A 23664-nucleotide genomic window follows, 5' to 3' on the forward strand; every position below is an offset into this window, starting at 1 on the left:
AATTCGTCGCTATCCTCGGGCATAGTGCCCCCGAGCTGGAAACAGGCTAGGGTCAAAACTCTCTTAAAGAAACCAGGACTGGACATCTCCGATCTGGCCAATTTTCGCCCGATCTCGCTTCTACCTGGTCTGAGCAAAGTGGCCGAAAAAGTGGTGAATAAGCAGATCTCCGAGTACCTCGAGGTTAACCATCTCCTCAGTGACTCTCAGACTGGTTTTCGCCCGGGTCAGGGCACAGACACCGCCCTTTTGGCGGTGACTGAAGAGGTAAGATGCATCTTGGATTCAGGGGGATCAGTAGCTCTGATCCTCCTGGATCCGAGTGCCGCATTCGATACTGTGGATCATGCTGTCCTGGCCCAACGACTGGCCCTGCTGGGCATTACAGGATCAGCCCTCAAATGGTTGCAGTCCTACCTGGAGGAGAGATCCTTTAGGATTTGGGAAAATGGGTCCATGTCAGAGCCCTTCCCTCTTCAGTGTGGGGTGCCGCAGGGTTCCTCCCTCAGCCCCACACTGTTTAATGTCTACATGGCCCCGTTGGAGAAGGTGATAGCCCCATTTGGGGTTAAAGCTATAAGTTATGCCGACGACACGCAGCTTGTCGTCTCGCTGTCGCAACATGAGGGCAGCCCGGTTGATCTCCCAGACTGTCTTACAGCCATTTCCTCCTGGATGTCCAGTTCAAAACTTAAACTAAATGGATCTAAGACGGAGATCATGCTCCTAGGCAATCAATTTACCTCTCTGCCCCCTGAGATGTGGCCTGCTTGTATGGGAGATCTTCCACCCCCTAAGCAGCAAATAAAAAGCCTAGGGATTTGGTTCGAACCCCAACTTACATTCAAGACCCATGCGCAGAAAGTGGTTGGAGGCTGCTTCGGCCTGCTTCGGGCAGCCCGGAAGGTACTTCCTCTCCTTCCCTTTCAATCTAGAAAGCTCTTAATCCAGGGTTTGATTTTGTCCAAACTGGATTACGGTAACTCCCTTTTCCTCGCAGCCCCCCTTGCTACCATCAAGACTCTTCAGCGAGCTCAGAATGCCGCAGCCAGGCTGCTGATGGGGGCGCCGAGAAGGGCCTCAGCCAAACCATTGCTGAAAGCCCTGCACTGGCTCCCCATCCAAGAGCGGGTCTCTTTCAAATCTCTCTGTATTGCACATAAGACCCTGCAAGGCAAAGGCCCTCCAGCCTTGAGAGGACTGATCCGACCTTACAAGTCGCCCAGGGCCCTTCGCTCGGATGGAGAAAATCTTGCCATTGTCCCACGAGTGAGGAAAGCTAGAACAGGAGGCCGACGGTTCTCACTGAATGTGTCAAACAAATGGAATGCTCTCCCTAGAGAACTCCGAATGGAACCGGATCATCTGAAATTCAGAAGAGCACTTAAAACCTTTTTGTTCCCTACCACCCTCTAATCTTGCTTTCGCTTGAGTTCACCTGGTTCAGATTAGGATTAGCGCTGGGACGCTCTAGGGCAGCCATGCGCTCTACAAGTCCAAATCAAATCAATTCAAATCAAATCAATCAAATCAAGGAGACACGTCAAAACCAGAATAGGCGAGCCATGACAGTGAGGACAGCGAGCAAGATCATGGGGATGATAGCGTCTTGCATACACCTAGTCCCCAATATACGACTCCACATGACACCATTCCAGGAATGGCTCCAACAACAATGGTCACAAGCTACAGGGAGTTGGGAAGATCTAGTGGTTGTAACGCACGCATTGCAAGAGGAGGTAGCGTGGTGGAACAAGGACAAGGGGGAAGCCTTTAACACCACCAAACCCAACAGTGACCATCACCACAGGCGCATCCCAGAGGGGATGGGGAGCACACATGAAACAGCACAAGGTGAGGGGTCTGTGGACTCCAACAGATGCGATCAGGCACATCAACTAGCTGGAACTAAAGATCGTGTTCCTTGCCCTAAAAGCCTTCCATAAAAAACTGTACAGGCAGAGAGTGTTGATACAAACTGACAACACAACAACAATGTTCTACATCAACAAACAGGGAGGAACACAATCAGTTGCACTATCCAACCTAGCGCAGGAAATATGGAGATGGGCCATCTCACTAGAAATGGACCTCCTGGCAATACACCTACCAGGGAAGGACAACGTGGAGGCAGACAGGCTCAGCAGACCAACATCAGCATCCCACAAGTGGGAGCTCAATGCACAGGAAATGCAAAAGCTATTCAAAAAGTGGGAGACACCAGAAATAGACCAATTTGCAACACACCAGAATGCAAAATGCCAATACTTCGCAACCAGGGGAACAATCCCGGGGGAATGCCCTATGGATAAGCTGGTTGAAAACAGTTGCCTACAATTTCCCCCCGATACCGCTGATACACAGGGTACTCAGCAAATGCAGAACCAGCAACATGACACTGATTCTGGTGGCACCACAGTGGGCCAGTCAGTCCTGGTTCTCACAAATAGTCGATATGGCGCAGGGACCACCACACAAGTTTGCAAAAAGAAAAGACTTGCTCTCCATGAAAAACGGGGAGGTACTTCACCCAGAGCCAGAGAGCTTCTGCCTAGCTGCATGGCTCCTAAAGACGTAGAGTTTGCACACCTAAAACTCCCAGAGAGCACACTGCGAGTGCTACAGGAGGCAAGGAGGTGCTATGTGGCGAAATGGAAAAGATTCCCACAATGGTGCATCAGGGAAAAACTACACAAGAAAATGACCAAGGAATCAACTGTGCTAAAATATTGAAGACATCTGCTGAAAACAAACCTAAGCTCTACCTCGCTGAGGGTACACCTAGCAGCGATAGTAGCCTACACTAGAGGGAAGACGGGAAAGAACTTCTTTACATCCCAAGTAGTCAAGAGATTCCTGCAAGGGGCTAAAAGAATCGCCCCCCCAAAAAGGATGCCACCTCCGGCATGGAACCTTATTTTAGTCCTAACAGAGCTTATGAAAGCGCCTTTTGAACCCATCTATAGGGACTCACTGCAAATGCTCACAATGAAGACAGCCTTTTTAGTAGCAATCACCTCGCTACGCAGGACGCTACAGGAACCCTACATTCAAATACACAATGACAGGGTGGTAATGAGAACAGAATCACACTTTATGCCAAAGGTGGTGTCAAGGTTTCTCCTGAACCAAACAATACAGATGCCAAGCTTTTTTCAGAAACCAGCCACAAGCGCGGAGAGAGCGCTGCACACTTTGGACACTAGAAGGGCAGTAATGCATTACATGGAAAGAACTAAAGAGCACAGGAAAACAACGCAATTCTTTGTGTCCTTCGCAAGCAGTTTCCTGGGAAGACCAGTAACAAAGGGCACCATTGCACGATGGATCATACAAACTATACAATTCTGCCACAAGCAGGCAGGTCAAGAACTACTAGGAGGGGCACAAGCCCACTCTACCAGGAAAAAGGGAGCAACAATAGCCTTCCTGGCAAACACCCATTCAAGTCATATGTCTGGCGGCAACATGGGCTTCAGTGCCCACGTTCATTAAGCACTACTCTGTGGATATACAAATGAACAAAGAATCAACAGTAGGACAGAAAATGCTTCAACATATATTCAACAACCAACATTCGTCTTCCACCCAGCCGCCACAAACATAAGAAACCGCTACAAAGTCTATGCACCAATATATGAAACAAGGAAACCCGTAAAGGTAGCGGAGGACCTCGGGTAATTACTAATTTTAAAGCTAACAAAGGTCCTAAGCTTTTAGATGCATAGAAAAATAATAAGCACAGGCTTAGAATAAGAACTGTGTGTCTTTTTCCTCCAGTGTCCAGCCGGACAAGGGGGTATTTATTTCAAAGGTTTGGTGAAAATATACAGAGTTTAAGAGTGGAACAAGCCACAAATTGATAACTGGGCACAAGCCTGTACCAAGTCAGAGAGAGAAACAATACATGGGGAAAAGAATATCAGGCAAACAGGTTGGAGAAAAAGGTGGCTTACAGTACAGTGAAATCTTACGTAAGCTCTAACCAACAGTGACTGCAACACATATTACAAAATGAAAAGGAAGCAGTACTGTACAAACAGTCGACGTAACGTTTCGATCCCTGTCTCCAAAATTAAATTGGAATCATCTTCAGGACTATAAATTTCAATTTTGCCTGATTGTGTTTATACAAGCCTGTGGGATTTAAACAGGAGGGAGGAAAGGGGAGGGAGAAAAAGTTATCTCAAGGGAAAATATTTACATATTTACAACAAGTCAGTTACATTTCTATACAGTACGAAGTACCTAATATGCAGGAACAGTGCAAAGACAACTGTGCACAGTGAGAGCATGATTACATCAAAAGGGCACGGGTGAAGTTGTGCAAATTTTTTGATGAAAAACGACGAAGTGAGCGGGAGACCATGCAGGTAGAATGAGTAAGTGCATGGTTACTTTACAAAGGGCGCGAGTGAAGGAGTGCATGGTTACTTCTAAAGGGCACGATTGGAGTTGTGCTCATTCTGGTCGAAAAACGACTGGGTGAGCCGGAAACCATGCATTGGCCGTTCAACGCGTGAAGGGTGCTTATGGCCGAACGAAGATGCGCAACACGACATTTAGCCAGTGACTAATGCAGCCGAGCAAGGGGGCCGGTAGTGGCTGTTTCGCTTGGGTGGTCAGCGTACTAACCTAAGCACTAGAGTGTAGTGCGGTCACGACGGTGACGGGATTGAGGCAAGTAGAGGCATCAATCTATCTAGGGTCAAATTGAGAGAAGAGGGAGACCGTTAGCGTTAGTGGTAGAGCCTGGGTGGGGTGATTGGAGAGGGTCGTTTGACTGGGTTACCTTAGCCGCCAAGCGAATAACTTGGGCGGGTTCGCGGTTCAGTGAGGAAACTGCGGTGGCGTTTCCGTCCAGATACTGATAGTGTGACCTGCATGAACAGAATAGTGGTATTTAGTAAGCAGTGCCTAAGGGCGGTGCGGGTCATGACGAAGTTAGACTGAGGTGAGGGTTACCTTGGCAGTAGTTTAGTTACTGCGGGCTTCATGGGCTTGTGAACGGCCGCGCACGATGGGGCGAACCTGTTCGTTGTGATCCTGCAAAATAAAGGGGGGGGATCAGTGGTATACATAGGGCAAACCACCCAGAAAGTCAAGATCCGAATTTGACAACACAGAAGCCGCATCCGTTGCGGGACCCCGAATGCACAATTGGTTGACCATTTTACAGTGTTCAAACACTCTGAAAATGACATAAAGTGGACTGTACTAAAGGTCTTGAAACTACCGCCCAGAGGTGGGAATATGGGACAACTGTTGAACAAGGAAGAGCTCAAATCCATCATCCAATTCAACTCCATACAGGATGGCCTCAACAGATCAGAGGACTGGACCAGCCTTGTGTAATTTCCAAAAGACACACAGAAATTCGACTCAGCTGGGTATAACTTCCTCCGTGAGCACCCAAGAACTATATGTAAACCCAAAAGTCGGAAGTAAATGCAATTCTTCTAGCCCAATGAACTGCCCTTGGGCTAAGGCGCATAGAACAATCTGTTCAACTTTACCATTCATCTCCAAACTGTCATTAGTACTTTCTGTTGTCTCAGTGAGCCTTGTTAATTTTAGTGAGCTGTAAATCTTTCATGTCACCCTTCTCACCTATTCACGCATTCCCCTGCCGATTCACCACTCCAAGATGGCGCTCATGTTCCAGCCGTTCTTAGGACTCGTAATTAGTCTTTTCTCAGTTTCCACGACCCCGAGATGGGTGTTTAACACACACATCTCCCTAGCCTGCATGCAACAGCCACCACGCTTACCAGACGGGTCCCACACGCCGTCCTACGGTGATCACATTGCGGTAAGAGTTACTCCTTTCCCCGCGGCCACCGCTCACCTTCGAGATGCCTTCCCACTGATCTCCCCTTTATTTTGCAGGATCACAACGAACAGGTTCGCCCCATCGTGCGCGGCCGTTCACAAGCCCATGAAGCCCGCAGTAACTAAACTACTGCCAAGGTAACCCTCACCTCAGTCTAACTTTGTCATGACCCGCACCGCCCTTAGGCACTGCTTACTAAATACCACTATTCTGTTCATGCAGGTCACACTATCAGTATCTGGACGGAAACGCCACCGCAGTTTCCTCAATGAACAGCGACGCCGCCCAAGTTATTCGCTTGGCGGCTAAGGTAACCCAGTCAAACGACCCTCTCCAATCACGCCACCCAGGCTCTACCACTAAAGCTAATGGTCTCCCTCTTTTCTCAATTTGACCCTAGATAGATTGATGCCTCTACTTGCCCCAATCCTGTCACCGTCGTGACCGCACTAAACTCTAGTGCTTAGGTTAGTACGCTGACCACCCAAGCGAAACAGCCTCTACCGGACCCCTTGCTCGGCCACATTAGTCACTGGCTAAATGTCGTGTTGCGCATCTTCGTTCTGCCATAAGCACCCTTCACGCGTTGAACGGCCAATGCATGGTTTCCGGCTCACCCAGTCGTTTTTCCACCAGAATGAGCACAACTCCAATCGTGCCCTTTAGAAGTAACCATGCACTCCTTCACTCGCGCCCTTTGTAAAGTAACCATGCACTTACTCATTCTACCTGCATGGTCTCCCGCTCAGTTCGTCGTTTTTCATCAAAAAATGAGCACAACTTCACCGTGCCCTTTTGAAGTAATCATGCTCTCACTGTGCACAGTTGTCTTTGCACTGTTCCTGCATATTAGGAACTTCGTACTGTATAGAAATGTAACTGACTTGTTGTAAATATGTAAACATTTTCCCTTGAGATAATTTTTTCTCCCTCCCCTTTCCTCCCTCCTGTTTAAATCCCACAGGCTTCTATAAACACAATCAGGCAAAATTGAAATTTATAGTCCTGAAGATGATCCCAATTTAATTTTGGAGACAGGGATCGAAACGTTACGTCGACTGTTTGTACAGTACTGCTTCCTTTTCATTTTGTAATATGTGTTGCAGTCACTGTTGGTTAGAGCTTACGTAAGATTTCACTGTACCTTTTTCTCCAACCTGTTTGCCTGATATTCTTTTCCCCATGTATTGTTTCTCTCTCTGACTTGGTACAGGCTTGTGCCCAGTTATCAATTCGTGGCTTGTTCCACTCTTAAACTCTTTATATTTTCACCAATCCTTTGAAATAAATACCCCCTTGTCCGGCTGGACACAGGAGGAAAAAGACACACAGTTCTTATTCTAAGCCTGTGCTTATTATTTTTCTATGCATCTAAAAGCTTAGGACCTTTGTTAGCTTTAAAACAAAGTCTATGCACAGCATAGTGAATCCAGAAAGATTCACGCTGCAAAACTAATAGTTTCTTACATGTCGGTGTAGTTTTGCAGCTTGAAGATCTATCTGGATTCACTAGTGAACCCACCCACCTCCGCCAGAAAGATGAGGCAGGAGGCGGAGAGAAGACAAAGACAATATACAATCAGACTCTTAAAGAGACAAATCTGGAGTTCCTTTACATTAAGGAAGAACTTGAAAACATTGGAAAAGGATTAACAAACATGGCACAAAAACAAGAAAAAAAGAATCCGAAGATGGCGCCCAAAGGTGGGAGCTTCCGCAGGAAGCGTGCCGACGTCACAGGAAGGACATAAAATGGTGGGACGTCAATGCCCACCTGGGCTAAAAAAACAAAAAACAAAACAGAAAAAATACTACGATTCCGGACCCAACCACTAGACCGCGGAATAATGCACAGCATAGTAAATCCAGAAAGATCTTCATGCTAAGAAACTATTTGTTACTTCATTTAAACATTTAATTCTCTGTGGGTAACAATGCTGAACTGTCTAGGCGTACTGCATAAAGTGGAAGGGTTTCGAAATTTGAAATCACTATTACACATTAACTAACGGTCACAATGTGTTCTACTTTGTAAAAAAGAAAGTATTTTTTAATAGTTAAGTAACATAGAATAGTTTAATCTAAGAAACCGAAAACAAATTGGGCTGCGATAACATCTTCAAATATTATTGTAGCTTCTTAGCTCTGGCCACCTGATTTTTGTTCACATTGGTACTGCAGCTAATGTTATCCTTTTAAAAATGACCCTACCTATGTGCAAAGTGGCTCAATAACCCTGGACTTTTCCATGATCCCAAGAAAGGTCTTGAATATACCAATTTAATTATTTTAGTTAAACAATTACTTTGAAGTAATGGTTGGACATTTTATATAATTTAAATCTGAAACGCATTTGTTCAGTAATATCTCTTGTCGGAATTCTCAGCATTTTAAAGTTCTTGACTAAATGAAAAGGAGTGTAATACATTACACTGTCAAAAAACTCACTTTGGAAAACCATAATTGCAACTAAATCATTTTGAAACTGACAAATAAACCTGGGATTCTCATGAGTCACAGCTTTGCCTCCCATAGTCCATTACCCTCCTTCTTTGTCCCTCTCCGATGATAGTGAGAAATGTCTTCCCTTCGTGATTTCCATGTTATTAAAGAGTTGAAATAATTGAAGATAACTAGTGTTAGCTAGTGTTTTATGGTATTGTTAACTACTTTGATTTGTATGTCAGAATAGTGACTAAGTTAATAACGCCGTACCTGGGTCCGTCGGCGACTCCTGAACAGATGCAAGAACTTCTTGCTGCTAAGGACCGCCTTTTTAGGCCTCGGGCCCCGCCTGCGGGCCCCGCGGTCCCATGTCCAGATCCTGTTGGCTCGGCGGCACCGCAGGGTCCAGAGCCATTGGCTATGGCCCTGGCGCCACAAGGTGCTGCACCGCTGGCTCCGGCGCCGCCCTTGCCTCCGGCGCCCCCCCTGGCTCTGCCACAGGCGCCGCACTGGGTGCTGTTTATCCCACCCCTGCCCCTGTTCTTGGACCATTTTGTTCCGACCTGGGATCTGCATTGGGATATGGCTCAGGTCTGGCCGGCGCCGTTCCCGGCGCCGCCTGCCCTCCCTCTGGCTCCAGCCCTGCCGCCGCAGCTGGCTCCTTCTACTCCAGAGCCGGACGAGGACTGGGACGGCTCCGAGGACCCCCTTGCCGCGCAGTGTGACTCCAAGCAGGATTGGGTTGACTACCTTCGAATTGCGGGCGAGCTTGATGTGTCTTCTGACCTGGGGTTTGCCTCTCCCCCATCTACGATGGAGGAGGGCGCTTCCTACACCATGGTGCTGCGTCGTGCTGTGGAGGCTCTCCTTCTCGACCTGGCTCTTAAGACAAATCTCCTTACGGAGGTGCTCCAGACAGCGTCTACGTTGTTTGAGCCGCTGCTCCCTTTCAATGAGGCTCTCACCAAAGTCTTCTTGGACACTTGGTTGCGCCCGACCTCGGGGCCGCTGGTGGATAAGAACGTCGCTAGGCGTCACCGCCTGGTGATCCTCGCTTCTTGACCACTCACCCCACGCCTGAGAGCCTGGTCATTCAGGCCTCCAGGTCGCAGAGTGCCTTTCCCATGGCCCCGTCAGATAAGGACTCTAAGAGGCTAGACCAATTTGGCAAGAGGTTATTCTCCTCGGCCAGCTTGGGGTTGCGGTCAGTTAATACCGCCTGCTTATTGGGCCGTTACTCAATACACCCCCAACCGCCCCCATCCCCCAAAAACTCCAGAACTGGTTAACTCCCCCCCTCCCCACCCTCCCTGCTTCCCTGCTCCGTAGGTTCCAAACTACCCACATCCCCAATTAGCAGAGCGCCTTTCGCCCAGCCCCAACCCGGGAGTGAGGAAACCTCCCCCTCCCATAGAAACTCCTGTAGCGGAAGTGTGCACTGGCCCCAGCTGAAGCCGCCACCCGCGTATACCCCCCTCGCAGTACAGTTCTTGACTCAAGTATACCCTTCTCAGGAGGCTGGTTGTTAACAGTGTCATTCATGTGCAGTGTCCCGCCACTCAGTGCAGCAGCCCCCATTAAGAGTCGCCAAGCCCAGGAGCAGAGGCCCTCAGACTGAAATTTACAATTTCATACATTACGGGTCGTAGGAGTGCCCTTGCCAGGATTGTACATCATACATATCATACAATTCTTAACCACTCTCTCAGCACACTTAGCGAAACCATCGTTCTTCCACACAGGAGACAGCAACTTACAAATACCTTTCGCGCTAATATGTGACAAGCCGTGCGCCATAGTTACAACGGCTAGCACATATGCATCCGGCAACATCCATCTCTGATTTTCCGACAAATCAATCCAACATCCGTGCGCATCTAACTTTCCTGTGCTCTCCTTCCACTTAGTCTTTTCAGTTTCGGTGGCCTCATTCTGAATCACTTTCACGCTCTCAACAGTGTCCTCACATATACCAGTTTCTGCAGGCCACCTTACCGAACTAGTCACATACATTCGGGTTGCAAGGTTTCTAGCGGTCTCTTTAGCACTCTCATCCGCAAACCCATTACCACGACCAACATCATCCGTCACTTTTCGGTGCGCGCTGCATTTAATAATCGCCACCTGCTTAGGCAATGTAAGTGCGTCTAAAAGATCGTTCACGAGCTGTCCGTGTTGGATCTTCGTGCCATGCGATGTCATAAAGCCTCTCTCTCGCCACAATCGACCAAAGCTATGTGCAACGCCAAAAGCATATTGACTATCAGTAAACACATTCACTCGCTTTCCCTTCGACAAAACACACGCTCTCGTCAACGCAATCAACTCTGCCGCCTGGGCGGAATTCTGATTCAATCTCGCAGTTTCAACATGAACCATCCACATACAAAGTACCATCGGGATCTGCCAATGGAGTGTTTATTAGGTCAACACGACCCTTCGTTTCTTCCTCAGTTCGCAAATAACAATCATGTGGTGGTACCTCATCTGATTCCATATTAGTCGGCAACAACGTCGCCAGGTTTAGGACATTACAGCGTTTTATTTGAATATGACTTGCCAAAAGCGTCAACTCGTAACCAGACAACCGTGCGCTCGTCAAGTGTTGAGTTTTCGTACGATTTAAGAGAGTGTCAACTGCATGCGGAACCATCACCGTAAGCATATTATCCATGACCAGTCCTGCAGATTGTCGGATGGACACCGCAGCCGCCGCTGTCGCTCTTAGACAACTCGGCAAAGCTCTAGCTACAGGGTCCAAGGTCGAGGAAAAATATGTACATGGACGCTGCTTACAACCAAATTGCTGCGTCAAAACACTCAACGCACAACCCTCTCTCTCGTGAACGTATAGTGTAAACGGCTTACTGTAGTCAGGAGTACCTAACACAGGAGCCGAACACAACGCATCACGCAATTCAGAAAAACTTTCCTGACACTCTTCAGTCCATGGCAAAGGAGTTGGAACATCCTTGCACGTGAGGGCTACCAATGGTTTCGCTAGCAATGAAAAATTTGGAATCCATTGCCTGCAGTATGACGTGATACCTAGAAAGGCACGCACATCTCTCTGAGTTGTTGGCACAGTCATTCGAGCGATTGCTGCAATTCTTTCTGGGGTCAACCTTCTTCCCTCCTTTGACAATAAGTGACCTAGATAGGTTACTTCTTGACAACAATATTGCAGTTTAGAAGGTGACACCTTATGATGTAAGTCACAGAGATGTTGTAACAGCGATACCGTAGCAGTTTTGCAGATCTCTTCTGTGTCAGCAGCCACCAGCAAGTCATCAACATACTGGATCAAGGCCACACCAGCCGGTAACACAAAAGCATCGAGTTGACTCTTCAGGGCTTGGCTGTATATCGATGGACTCTCACAGTAGCCTTGAGGAGCGCGTTTAAACCTAAAGCTGCGACCTCCTAATGAGAAACCGAATAGATCTCTGCTTTCCTCGGCAATCGGAATGCTAAAGAAAGCATTCTTCAGATCGATCACTGAGAACCAAGACGCAGAGGCTGGAATCAGAGTCCGTAAAGCCGTAATATCAGGCACCACAGGAAATTGCGGAATCACAATTTTGTTCACCTCCCGTAAATCAATAACAAAACGGTAAACAGTAGGCTTGGATGGATCAGAACGTTTCAAGATAAATAACACAGGACTATTACACACGTTTCCCCGAGTCTCCTCGATAACATCTTTATCGATCAAATCATAGATGATCGCTAACAACGCTCGTTCTCCATCAAGGGAGATACGATACTGGGGAATACGTGGCAATCGCACATTCGACTTCAGTTGAACAACATAAGGAGAGATGTCAAGCAGGCCTACGTCATTGGGACCTGTTGCCCACAAAGATGCAGGAAGAGAACTCAATTCCGGTGGGAGCTTATCAGATGACAAGTACATAGGAGAGATCACTCTCTGACCCAAAGTAAGCTCTACTCCCGCAGGAGAACAGTACAAAGTCGCATATAAACGTTTCAGCAAATCCAGGCCCAAAAGATTTTCACCACAGCCAGTAGTCAAAATCAAGGGAGCTTTCAGCTCACGAGGCCCGATTGTAATGGGCAAAGGTTTAGAAACCGGATTGCTAACGGGGGCGCCAGAGAATCCAATGGAAACATTCGTTAAGCCAGACAAAGGTGCGCCAGGGAGTTTAGAATGCATGATGGAACTTTTCGCTGCACCAGTGTCCAACAGAAAAGGCTCAACTACGCCCGATGTGGCAACTGCGACGTAAGGCCCTCTCTGATCAACCGGAACTGATACTACTCCCTCTCTTTGTCTGTGGCTGTCCTAGTAGTTACCGTCATCAATATCATGCTCGACGTAATAATCGTCCACATGATACTGTGCAGATCTTCCTGACGATGAACCACGCTGATCAAAGCAATTATTGGAGTCAGACGAATTATTAGAACGCTCATTTTGGTTTTGGGTAACACCACGACCTCTACCTCGCGAAGCTTGTTGAGGACCACTACGACCTCCTCTAGTTGAACCACCACTATTTCGGTCACGCAAAACCGGACAATCGAACTTCAAATGGCCCTCACCCCTACAATAGGCACATTGATTGTATCCGAGCATAGATCTCGGCGTGGAAGAGTCATTCCGTGACTGTGACCTAGCAAATTGTGATTGCGATCTATTCCGCTGTTGAGAATCATTTTGATTTGAGCGCGGAGGATACGCTTGCTGTAACAGAACTTTTGTTTTGAGATCTTTCGTCTTTTTATCCGCACGATCATTTTCCTCCTTTTCCCTATTTTCATAATATTGAGCCGTAGCCAATATCTGAGCAGAGGTAGAAACAGCCCATGAACTCTCTGAATTCTTTAATTTGTTGCTAAGGTCAGGCAACAAATTTGATACAAATTTATCTACGAACAACCTCTGACCTCCCTCAGTGCCCATATCCTGACCACTGTGATCGATAAATGCCTCCTCAAATCTCGTAAAGAAATCGGAGACACTCTCGTCCTTCTTTTGCTTACACGCAGACAGTTTATCCCAATTGACTTTCATCGCTGGCATAAGCGTCTTCATTAGTGTAATAATTCTTTGAGGCAAAGCCGTAATTAACTGCTCAGGCTTAGCCCCACCAACCTGTAATGCATCAGCCGCTACAAGCGCAGGCCAATCACCACCTAACTCAGCTGCGTGATTTTCTTGACGAATTTCCGCCCAAACCGGTTGAGGTACTACGTTGCCGAACAACATATCGATGTCGGCAAGATTCATAATAGTGGCATCCACTAATTGGGACAACTCATTATAGTATCCTGCAGGATTTTTGCGGGGGTCAGGCAAAGATTGTTTTACCTGCAAAACTTCCGATCGCTTCCATGGGAGGTGTATCCAAACTCTCTGGAAGTGCGGCAAAATAGGAGGAGCGACATTAGCATCACCTGGCATCCACACTGGTGGAACTTCTCGCATAGGATACTGACCAGGCGTTGCCATCCACTCCTCAGTTTCATCTTTAAACAATGCTCGAGGTATTACAGTGGGACGAAAAGATAGAAGATGTTCTACAGCACGTCGAACATTGCTACCCACAATCATACCACTCGAAAACTGATGCTGAAGTTCAGTTAAATCGGACGGTACATTGTTTACCTCGTCACTTTCTATCACCACGCGTAAACATTTACACATTTCCGCAAACACAAATCTCTGTGTGGGCTCATTGAATTGAGAGAAGGTGTAAAAAATTATGCGCGGGGAATTTTTAACAGGATACCTAATCGAATTACGCGCCATTTTTATCAGCGTATCGCTCTCCCTACCACCAGGAAGTTGACTGCGTCGTTGAGGAACATCAGAAACATCGGACCCAAGAATCGGTTCAAAAGGAGAGTAGAAATTAGCAACAATATTAGGAATGCGTCTTCGAACAGACGGAGAAGAGGAAAGAAGTAAAGGGGTAACAACAGGAGAACCAAATACAGGAGCAGCAAGGGCAGTGGGAGTAGTCAAAAGAGCAGAAGTAGCGGGAACAGCAGACTGAGAAGGTATAGGCAGTGGAGCAGTAGGAACAGTAGCAGGTAGTGGGATAGGGACAAGAGGATTCGCAAGAACAGGACCAGCGGCAGGCTGACCAGCAGCTGCCGGAACAACAGGTTGAGGAACAGGGGGAACCACAGGAGCTGTAGTATCCTGTGCATATGGAGGTGGCGACTTCAGTAGATAGGACAACAAAGGGTCCTCTACTGCTTCCTCTCCATTCGTATCAGTACTCGACGATAAAACGGGATAACACTTATCCACTGCCATACGTTGTAGTCTATCAAAAACTTCCTTTTCCTTCTCTTCTTTGTCTCGCTGAAACTGCTCTGCATTTCTCATTGTTGTAACAATACCTTCCCTCTTATTACGTTTAAGCTGTTTGATTTCTTTCTGCTTGGCTTCTTTACGCCATAACCGAAAGGAATCAAACATGGCCGGCCTAGCTTTCCTTTTAAACAATTTAGCTTCTAGATTAACCAAAATTGAGGTTTCGAAACTACCATAAGGTGGCCAACTAAGGACACCGTCATCTTTAGTGTAGCGGACCCAGCAATCATTATATGCAATAGGACCCACTCCATGTCGACTATATAACTCATAGACAGGAGTTCCAACTGGAGGTATCGGACATGAGTCCTCCAATCGGAAATCTGCACCACAACTTTTAAAGCAGCTAAACAAAGTACTACGGCCAGGCATCGTGCACACTAACCGAGTTTCACAAACGTCAAGGGTTATCGGATTACGATGTCCTCGCAAAAATGCAAAACCCTTGGTTTTTGGCGATTGCAAACGTCAAATAAAACCACTAAGAACCAAATACTAAGAACCACAAATGCAATGGAACCATGCAAAACAACCAAGCACCAACAACAACTAAGGACTCTGGGAGCGACCCACAAATACTTAACTGAAAGAACAATGGCGTCACCAGGAAGGCCCGTCTATCGTCTCGCTGTACCAAGGACTACGCCAGGTGCCAAAACAGGTCGACAGTCAGGGCATCAGTCCGTCGCAGCTGTCATAGAACAACATGGCGAACAAAAGTTTACAACATAGTTCCCACAGTAAAAATTCAAAGGGTCGCTTTCATGTATTCAGAGTCCCGGAGCATAATTACAGTAGCATCGCCGGTTCCCAACTGTAAAAGTACATCTTCCCACCATTAGTACATTCCATTCCGGCTGTAAACGCGTTAAGGAAGAGTCAGAAACAGGTGCAGAGGAAGACCAGGATAATCAACAGATTGAAAAGAGTGTAGGGGGGTGATATCGGAAACACGATTGCAGGATCAAAGGAGACATGCCTAATGAATGCACGGCTGAAACAATAGACCGGCACGGCAAGATGAGCCTCGAGCGGGGCCATCTGCCTTTGCAGTGTCATCCCCCTCGTCATAAAGACACCCTCAAAGGAACACGTGTCTTCCGCAGGAGTTTGGGAATCCCAGGGTCACGAAGCGGACAATGTCCGTTCGCTGGCTACTTGAGGGCAAGAAACAAAATGGATGCCGTATCTAAAATGGAACCCGTGGGTTCAGATGAAGAAACCCACGAAACGGACGAACAGTTTAGGTCAGCATAGCGAAAACGCGTACACCCACTAAACTCGTCATTTGCGGTTCATAGATACCAAACTCGCCCATATTCGAACGAGTCGAAAACACCACTTACAATTGTCACAGAACCTCATGCCTCGCCGCCTGGAGGATAGCATCTCTGTCCCTATAGTTCAAGAGTTTAGCGGTGATGGTCCTGGGCGGTGTTGAGTTTTGGGACAGGCGCCCGATTGGCCCTCTCTATAGTGAAGATGTTGGAAAGGCGCCTAGGCTTCGGGTGGGCGATAATAAGGTCCTCAAGGAAGAGTTCCACACTGGGCCCCTCCATTCCTTCCGGCACTCCTACTGTATGCTGCTTCTTCGGGCCCTCCCTTCCTGGTCCACCAACCTCAGGGCCATCTGCCGATGTTGGTGTACCAGGTCATTGATGCGTTTTTCTAGGTTCTTCGAGGAGGTCTGGAGCTCTCGTATGTCGGACTCGTTCGCTTTGGCCTTTTCCATGGTTTTGCCGAGGTCAGCCCGAAGAAGATTAACTTCAATCCGAAGAAGATTAACTTCAATCGAGATTTTGTCCATTTTTGTCTCCAAGTTGGTTCCCAGGGACTGTATCGCCGCCATGATCGATGCCAAGGTCGGTTCCTTTGGGCCTGTTTGGTCCCCGGTCGGGGCCCCTGCCGGGGCCTGTCCCAAGGGGACCGCGTATTCATCCAGTTTGTTAGTTTGGGCTGTCGCGGCGTTTTTCGGCTTTGTGCTTGTGCCTTGCCTGCTCCCTAGTATGCGGCCTGGGCCCATCGCCCTTCAGCGCTAGCAGAAAGCAACGAGGCATCTGGGCCTTTCCTCCTGGGCTGCCCTGTGGCTCCCACGCCCTCCGGCGGTCCCTTATTGCGCCAGGCGACAGGTATCCAAGTCTCTCACGCTTCGCCCTTTCCGGGCTCACTCTTGCCACTGGTATCGTCCCCACGGGGGGCGTCTTGTCCCTTCAGGGCCAGGGTGTAAATCGGGCCCAGTGTTCCCTACGGGCCCGGCGGTCCGTGCCTCAAATTCTTCTGTCCTAACCGTCTCTGTCGCTGCTGAACACCCCCAGGCTGTAATGCCAGAAACCGGTCCCCGGAAGCTTGTTTCCTTTCCAGTAAAAGAATTGGCTTGGTAGTTTGGTCTGCCCTGTTCCCATGATGCACTGGGCCAGGGACAGACTAATTTGCATGTAGCCAGGTTCTGAGCTGGGATGGTGCAGTGCGCTAAAAAACGGTGATGGATCAAGCCCTTATCTGTTGACTGGGTACGAGTGTTCTGCTTAATTCAGATACTCTGCGCATCACCACCCCCTTTTCTGAATCGTTTTGTCCACCATAAGCGTGGAAGGGTATGCTCAGACATGAGTCCCTTGCTCACTGCACCATCAGGATTCAAGCAAGCCGGGCCGAAGACGGCTGTAATGCCAGAAACCGGTCTCCGGAAGCTTGTTTCCTTTCCAGTAAAAGAATTGGCTTGGTAGTTTGGTCTGCCCTGTTCCCATGATGCACTGGGCCAGGGACAGACTAATTTGCATGTAGCCAGGTTCTGAGCTGGGATGGTGCAGTGAGCTAAAAAACGGTGATGGATCAAGCCCTGATCTGTTGACTGGGTACGAGTGTTCTGCTTAATTCAGATACTCTGTACATCACCACCCCCTTTTCTGAATCGTTTTGTCCACCATAAGCGTGGAAGAGTATGCTCAGACATGAGTCCCTTGCTCACTGCACCATCAGGATTCAAGCAAGCCGGGCCGAAGACGGCTGTAATGCCAGAAACCGGTCCCCGTAAGCTTGTTTCCTTTCCAGTAAAAGAATTGGCTTGGTAGTTTGGTCTGCCCTGTTCCCATGATGCACTGGGCCAGGGACAGACTAATTTGCATGTACCCAGGTTCTGAGCTGGGATGGTGCAGTGAGCTAAAAAACGGTGATGGATCAAGCCCTGATCTGTTGACTGGGTACGAGTGTTCTGCTTAATTCAGATACTCTGTCCATCACCACCCCCTTTTCTGAATCTGAGTAGGTATACGGCAGCGACACACACGCCTGAACTCTGGAAAGGAGATGCTCAGAGAGGAGCCAATAATCAATACGAGTGTGGATGTCATATTGTGATGAATAGTGTGTGTATCCCCCTTGTGATGGGTATTTATCCCTCCATACGTCCTGTAATCCCAGTCGGGTCATTTCCGCATCCAGGGCGCGGGAGGAGGCAGAAGGTCGCCTGCTAGGCCCGTCTGAGCGGTCCAGGGCTAGGTGTCGCGTCAAGTTTAGGTCACCACCCAACAGGATCTGCCTGTCTCCCAAATTTCTAATTTTACTGGCCAGCGACATATAAAATGAGGGGCAATCAAAGTTGGGGCCATACGTGTTGATAACGTGGAATATCATAACCTAACCAGTGCACTTCGTGATCACATAACGTCCTTCGGAATCAGTGTCAATCGGTGTAAATGTCAAAGAGGATCTCGGGTTTACCCAAGTAAGCACTCCCCAGGCACTTGAAACCAGCGGCGTGAATGCGATTGTGTAGCCCTCTATAGCGTAGTGTCGGACTGTTAGCGCGCAAATGGGTCTCTTGTAATAATGCGATGTCGATCGTGTGTCTTAAAAGGTATTGAAGTACCCGCCGGACCTTCCTGTCGTCATTGAGACCCCTAACATTCCAGGTCAGTAGAGTAATGGAGTCAGTGTCTTGTGGTTGTTGTGTCATGGTAGGGGACGGGGGGCATGGAGGGACAACCTCATCGCTGCACCTGTGCTGAGTCATTTCTGGGGCAATGTAGTAGTATGTCGGCAAGCGCCTCGCCTTCTGTCGAAAAACTACGTGTGCGCCTTTCAGCGTCTCTGCCAATAAAAGTCTTCGTCTCATCAAAAACAAGAATGCATTCAACCATTTGCATAAACAACTGTGAAAATAAACCCTGCTGCTGTGCCCAACCTCCCACCCACGCATGGCTAACCTCCACCTGGCCGCGACCCTCCCATCCCTCCCCCTTCTTCCAAATAACCACCAACTTTCTCTGACCTGTTCCCCTCCCTACCTCCCACCTCAACTATCAGTTGAATACCCCTCACACTCACCCCCCCTCCCCCCAGCATCCCTATCATCCAATACGAAACCATCAACAAATAGCATAAGTCACTTCTACTTAAGGAAATGTGGTACACACACGGGGGCGCAGGTAGCTCGCTCATAGTGCGACTATATCAGTGTCAATCCAATGTATCAGCCACCGCGCCCCGCTCCTCCGCTTCCATATAGGAAAGAATAAGTGTTTGCCAGTGCCTACTGCAAAACATAAAAAATAGTTGACTTTGACAATATGCAACATTAATAGCCGGCTCTAGGTGGCTTCTTCTCTACACCTTCCCCGCCTCGTCACCCAACTTCTTTGGTATACCTTCTATTGGCTAATACAAAAATTGTGCAATAGTATATACAAGGCATATGTTATGTATCTATAATATCACTGGAACCAGGGTGTCACGTGCAACAAGAGTGTAAGAGCAAAGTTCAGCGTGAGTTGTATTGTGGAACTGTCTCTCTTGGGAGTGCACTCCCTTCCTTTTCTCCACTTCGTGATCAATGGCTCCCCCTCTAAGCCAGTAGTCCCAGCGCAACACAATCCCTGTATAAACCTTACTTCTAGCTAGGCCAGCACTGCCAGCAGAGTAGTACAGTCCCTTCCCTCTGCGCAGATTGCAATGTTCAAATACCTTACATTTTCATGTAGTTCTGCTTTATTCCTGCTCTTCCATGGACCCCCCAGCAGCTTCTTAGAGTCCTCCGCCGTTGTCCGCTCCGCGGGTGTCCCTGCGCCAGCTCCTCATAGCCTTCTGGAGTGCCTTCGGGTCTGTGAAAATAGTGTACCTACCCTGTCTGTTTACCCTCCGTTTGGCAGGTTACAGCATCGCGTAGTCGACCCCAAGGTCCCGTAGTCTTCGCTTCATGGGAACGAACTGGCGTCTCGCTTCCTGTACTTTGGCGGTAAAGTCTTGGAACAGGGATAACGTGCTTCCCTCGTAAGTGAGCGGTTGTTTTTCATGTGCCAATCGCAGTGCAGTGTCACGATCCCTGTAGTTGAGTAATTTAGCCACTCTAGGCCGAGGTGCGGCTCCAGGCTTCGGCCTTGGGCCAAGCGTGCGGTGTGCGCGCTCTACGACGAACATTCCTGAAAAAAACGTATCACCAAGCAATTTTTTAAGCAGCGACTCCACAAACAGTTCCATGTTTCCTTTTGGGTGGTCTCCTGTAGGCCTGTGATTCAGATGTTGCATCTGCGTGACCTCGCCTCCAAATCTTCGGCTTTATCTTGCAGAAGATGGATCACTCTTCCCAGTTGCCTGTGTTCCGAGTCCAGTGTCGTCTGTGCCTCCTCCACCTCCCCTACGTGGCGGTCTGACATGTCAAGGCGCTCGGCGTGCTTGTCCAGCCTTTCCGCCATCCGATCCATTCGGTACGTGAGGGCGTCCATTTTTGTACCCAGAGAGGCTATTCCACCTTGCAGGTTCTTTTCCATGGCCATGAGGATACAGCGTATATCAGGTTCGGTTACGTCATCTGCGCCTGGCTTCCCAGTTCCCTCGGCCATGTCGCTGGACGGTGGGTCAGAGGTTTTGGATTTTTTGTTGGCGTTGGTATCAAACAACAGCTTGGGTTGTTTGCGATCCGGGCGTCCCATATCGGCTCCACTTTCCCGGGCGTCGAGCCACCCAGCACTCCTGCCGCTCTTCTGGTTGCAACAGTCCTAGACTAGTGTATGTAGTGTACACGTGGACTACTGTAGTCCTAAGTCAGGGCTAAAGCTGGTGTAAGTCTCTTCTGTAGTGTGCCGGTGCGGTATGACCTCAATTGTGGATATATCCCGGGGTAAAGGAGTGGTGCGACGGCCAATCAGCCTATGCTCCACATGGCCAGATACACCTCCCGCTGTTGTGTCCTGCGTATCCTCCTGCCTTTTCGCCACCGTGCTGTCCACACACTAGACTCCCTTCGTAGGAGTAAATCCGCCCCACAGTTGTAACGTGGCAGTTGGGGTAGAGCAATAGGCAAGCCCAGGTGTTGTTCCACATTCGTCGCCGCAGCCACATTCACAGTTCGCCAAAGGCTCTAATTCCCGCTCTGCACCATGGTGTTAGGCCCCTTATAAGGCTCAGCTCGCACTCCGGCGTGTAGGGGGGAATATCAGGCTCCCAACAAGTAGGGGCCCGCCACCGCGAGCCTGCCCAGATCACACTGCCGGATTGCGCCAGCCCACACGGTGCGGGGCCCCAGGGCAGGACACAAGGCCACAGCGGAGTGTCGTTACCCCAGCAACACTCCTGGCTTCAGTGTGCTTCCAGTTCAGGGCTCTCAAGGCCTACTCCGCCTCAAAGTCGATCTCTGCGCTACTGCGCTATATCCAGGTATTGTTAGCGCCCCCCAGGCTCAGGCACCCAGCGTCCTGTAGAGTGTAATGCTCGCCGGCAGATGAAGGAGGTCCTGGAGGTACAACGAGTCCCTCCCGCCGACCACAGGAGTTCCGTAGGCCCAACCAAAGCCGGGGACTCAATTAGGACGCCTCCCTGCGTCAGGCCGCCAGGTGGTATTAGCTCCGCCGTCTCGCGTCCCTCGCCCGGCGCCCCTTACCGTAGGTCCTGATCTCACTCCAAGTAGGACCGGGGCGGCAAACTCGGGCCACAGATGGTCTCAGTCAATGTCCGCTGCAGTGCTTAGCAGTACAGGTCCGCGCTACTGCGCAGAGCCCTGGGAGTCGCGTAGACGCTGGCCCCGGTCGGGCGCGTAGTCCGGATCACAGCAGCAGTTCCGCACACCGACCTCGGACGAGGGGCTCAGTTCTTGTGCTCCCAACGCTCCGATCTCGTTAGGTAGCGTTTAGGCTCCAATAAGGCACCGGAAAGGCAGGATATTTTTGCAGGATAGTTTTTCTAGCGTAGGAGCCGACGGGTTAAGCGGCCATCTTCTCCACTGGCTAGCTCCGCCCCCGGGCCTATCAAGATTTTGTACAACTCTGAGACTGTCAGACTCCCTGCCGAGGAGCCATCTCTCAAAGGGGGTCAGATGTCGCTGCTCGGCTGCTCTCACCCCCGGGTTCATCACCCTGTGTCTAATTTGAGTATATTTGAACATCTCTTCCTCAAGGAGTGCACATTAAATTCTCAGTGTATCGAAAGGTATGGGGCTGTCTTCATCAAGTAAATGGCCTATTGATCTGCACTCTGGTTCCTGCCAGGCCTCAATCTCAGTATGATTCAATCCCGGGGAAAAGATTGTTGCCTGTCACCTCTTCCTCCCACCGTAAACCACAGTGGTGAGTGGTCCGAGATGCCCCTTACAAGGTATTACACAGAAGAAAGTCTGGAGAAGACTCGATGTGCTCTGGAGAAAAATAAATAGGCACGGTCTAGTGGATGTTGTCGTCGCCAAAGGTCGGTCCGTCATAGCAACATTGTGAAGTCCGCCAATGGGGTGGGAACCCTGGTTCCTGTGGCAATGTGTGTGCGGTCGAGGCCTGGGTCGATTATATCATTAAAGTCACCTGCAATGATGTGTGTGGAAGGGCCCGATTCTAATAATATCTTGACAGTTGCATCTAGGGTTTGGGATTGCCGTCTTGGCGGGGCGTAGACACTGATTAACATTAGCTCTCGTCATCCCCAGTTTCACTGGACAGGACAAAAGTCCCACCGGGGAAGGGGGGGGGGGGGCGGTTCCTAATTAAGATAGCAACTCCTCGTGCTACAGGGGAAAATTCTGCATGTGCGAGCGTTGTATATGACCCTCTCCTGATAAAGGCACGATGTGTACCCAGCAGGTGGGTTTCCTGCAAAAAAAAATATCAGGTTTAAGTCTCTTAATGTGTCTTGTTACCAGTTCTCTCTAATCTTGCTACCTACCGATTGACATTACACATCAGTGCTGTGTATGTTTCATCATTCATTATGCGTATATCTTATATTCGTCATTTTATAGTTTATTTTAATCGGATAGAAACAATACAATTTAACCTCTCTGTCTAAAATCTTCCTAACGAAATTTAGAATAAACTACCAACCTAATCCCCCCTTAAAACGACAAACCCATTGTCTTAATTTCTTTTGCAATTTATTCAATGTAAACTTATTTTAGAGGTTTATAAATGACTTAATGCGATAAGCAATGAAATGAATTAAATAGTTTTAATACATTTTGTGTTAGTTAATATATATCATTAAAATAAAACATCACCCACACAATTCCCCAACAAATCCCTCAACCTCCAAAAATAGAAAAACATGCTGTGAATAATTTAATATATATTTTGTAAATTAATTTAATTAAATACAAATTACTTGCAAAATGTTTATTAAAATATCGCCCACCCAAACCCACTTTAAATCTAACAACTAGAACAAACAATACATTGTAAAAAAAACTATAAAATGAAAAGTTAACATATTTAACAGTATTGTAGAGAACTATACTTTAAACATCAATATTACAAACAAATAAAATATATACTTGCCTTTCATATTATGTCGTATGGTATTTTTATTTTCAAAATTCTTTGACCACAATGGTATGGCCAACTGATATTTTGGAGTCAATATTTAGGTATGACACCCTACTTTGCACCATAAATATAAGTGTTGTTGTGGCATATGTCATGAGGTGGCATGATCAATTGTTTTATTGGCTAGGTTATGAGTGATACAATTTCCTTCCCTAGAAAGAATAGTGTTTTTGTATGAGGATTATATCTATGCATTATGTTTGTGAACCTTTGTTTTGTGGTTTGTGAACTATTAACAC

At 48.3% G+C, this 23664-nt stretch overlaps 1 protein-coding gene across 2 annotated transcripts in view; it reads left to right on the top strand.

Annotated features, from left to right (window-relative positions):
- Positions 1–23664, top strand: part of LOC147706850 (exportin-5-like) — a 2308032-nt gene that overhangs the window by 235137 nt on the left and 2049231 nt on the right. The window lies entirely within an intron of this gene.

The sequence above is a fragment of the Lissotriton vulgaris genome, chromosome 6, assembly GCF_964263255.1.
Source record: "Lissotriton vulgaris chromosome 6, aLisVul1.2, whole genome shotgun sequence".
NCBI lineage: Eukaryota > Metazoa > Chordata > Amphibia > Caudata > Salamandridae > Lissotriton > Lissotriton vulgaris.